This window comes from Scylla paramamosain, chromosome 30 (assembly GCF_035594125.1).
Source record: "Scylla paramamosain isolate STU-SP2022 chromosome 30, ASM3559412v1, whole genome shotgun sequence".
Lineage (NCBI taxonomy): Eukaryota > Metazoa > Arthropoda > Malacostraca > Decapoda > Portunidae > Scylla > Scylla paramamosain.
The window spans coordinates 18081615-18084114 of record NC_087180.1 but is presented as its reverse complement, the minus strand read 5'-3'; the positions used below and the strand labels follow the sequence as shown (position 1 = coordinate 18084114).

General features: G+C 44.7%; 1 protein-coding gene across 1 annotated transcript in view; it reads left to right on the top strand.

Moving 5' to 3' along the window:
- LOC135115965 (AT-rich interactive domain-containing protein 1B-like) overlaps window positions 1-2500 on the top strand; it is a 159834-nt gene that overhangs the window by 112243 nt on the left and 45091 nt on the right.

The following is a 2500-nucleotide window of genomic DNA, read 5'->3' as shown; positions in this document are numbered from 1 at the left end:
GAGAGAGAGAGAGAGAGAGAGAGAGAGAGAGAGAGAGAGAGGTTGTTTTGTGGTGTTTGTATAGGTCTTCGGGTGTTCTAGGGAGGAAATACAGTGAAAAAAATAGACGTTTGGTGTATTTTTGGGTGTTTTAAATTTGTATTGGTGTGTTCTGATGGATCTTGCTGTGTTGCAGGGAGAAATGCGTTGGAGAAAGGTGTGTTTGGGGTGTTTGCGTGTGTTTGTCATATTTTGGTGTTTTTTGGTGTGTTTTAGGGATGGTTTGGTGTTTTGGGGGTATTTTGCTGTTTGTTTGGGATCTTTTGGGGTGTCTGGGGGTGTTTCGGCATGTTTAGGGAGTTTTTTTTTTTTTTGGTAATTTTGGGTAACTGTGTGTGTGTGTGTGTGTGTGTGTGTGTGTGTGTGTGTGTGTGTGTGTGTGTGTGTCGTTACGTGACATCGTTATGGTAATGAACTCAACTCTAACTGTACAAGAGAAAGAGAGAGAGAGAGAGAGAGAGAGAGAGAGAGAGAGAGAGAGAGAGAGAGAGAGAGAGAGAGAGAGAGAGAGACTGGCATACAAGCTTCAAGAGTCTCACAAACAAGGAGGAGTCAGGCACCCAGTTAATTTGTCACCAGTTAGGTCTTGTCAGCATCAGTTCTCGTCTGTCACGTATCCAAGAACCATATATTTTGAAAGACTTCTACGCTGCACCTTCACTACTTTGAAATAGCTCTACTAGTTGAAGTTACACAGGTTTTCAAGGCTGTTTTTACGGTTCTAGTGACAGATTAACAAGATTTCCACATGATGAACTGGAGAAATAGCCTTGAGAACTCGGCTAATCGTCTCTGTGGCCCTTGAAAATAGTTATACAGAGGGCAAAGCGTTTGTGAATACGGGTTTAATATGATTACTTGTGACTCTCCTTTCCTTCCTTCCTTCGTGTTTACAGGTGGTTAGGTAGTACATAAGTAATTGGTGTGTTCCTGGAAACGTGTCGGGGTGTGTGTGTGTCATGGATTTCCCTGCTTTATTTATTTATTTATTTTCTTTACGTCTTCTTCTTCTTCTTCTTCTTCTTCTTCTTCTTCTTCTTCTTCTTCTTCTTCTTCTTCTTCTTCTTCTTCTTCTTCTTCTTCTTCTACTACTACTACTACATCCAACTTCCCCACAAATCTTCTATCTCCTCCTCCTCCTCCTCCTCCTCCTCCTCCTCCTCCTCCTCCTCCTCCTCCTCCTCCTCCTCCTCCCCCTCCTCCTCCTCCTCAGTTACTTTTAGCCGAAGGAAAACTAATCTCATATCTCTTATTAAGCTTAACGTGCAGTGTTGCCAAGCTTAAACTTATCCTTTGAAATTAAGTATCCTTAAATTTAGGCTTAGAGAGAGAGAAGGGGGGACTGAGTTTACTGTTGTTGTTGTTATTGTTGTTGTTGTTGTTGTTGTTGTTGCTGTGGTGGTGGTGGTGGTGGTGGTGGTGGTGATGGTAGTGGTGGCAAATTAATTAGTCAGTTAACAAGCTTATTTTATTTACTTACTTTTATTAGTTTAATCTTCTTTGATATTAAAATCGTCACGTAAGAGAGAGAGAGAGAGAGAGAGAGAGAGAGAGAGAGAGAGAGAGAGAGAGAGAGAGAGAGAGAGAGAGGAAGCGAAGGGTATTTGGAAGAAAAATGTGGGAGATAGAAGGTAGAACAGGAGGAGGAGGAGGAGGAGGAGGAGGAGGAAGGGATGTAGGAAGGAAGGTAGAATGGGAGGGCTGAAGGAAGGGAGGAAGGGAGGTAGGCAGGAAGCAGGCTAGGAGGAAAGGAAGGAGAGGAGGAGGAGGAGGAGGAGGAGGAGGAGGAGGAGGAGGAGGAGGAGGAGGAGGAGGCAAGCTGGGAAGGATGGTAGGGTGATAGGCAGACTGGGAAGAGAAGGCTTGCATCATGACTGCACACACACACACACACACACACACACACACACACACACACACACACACACACACACACACACACACACACACACACACACACACACACACACACACACACACACACACACACACACACCTGTTGCTGGCGGGCAGGTGAAGGACGCAACCCTTTCACACTGCCATAACTTCCTGCCTCACCCTATCCAGGTACCTCACCCTGTCATTCTCACCCTGCCTTGTGTAAACCTTCATAATCTAGTCCTATATTTTTCCTTCCTTCCTCACCCTGTCATTCTCACCCTGTCATCCTCACCCTTTCTTTCACCCTAGCCTACCTCAGGTGTTTTATCCTTCACCCTGCCTTCATCCTACAAGTTCCTCCCATTTCTTACATTATTCTTCACCCTTTCTTTTAGTCTCACCCTAATTCTTTTCTCCCTCTCCTCTCTTCCTCTCCTCTTCCTTCACTCCGTTCCACCATATCATGTCAGAGAGAGAGAGAGAGAGAGAGAGAGAGAGAGAGAGAGAGAGAGAGAGAGAGAGAGAGAGCAATGAAAAGAGGAGTAATAGATAAATAGATAAAACAGACAGACAGACAGAC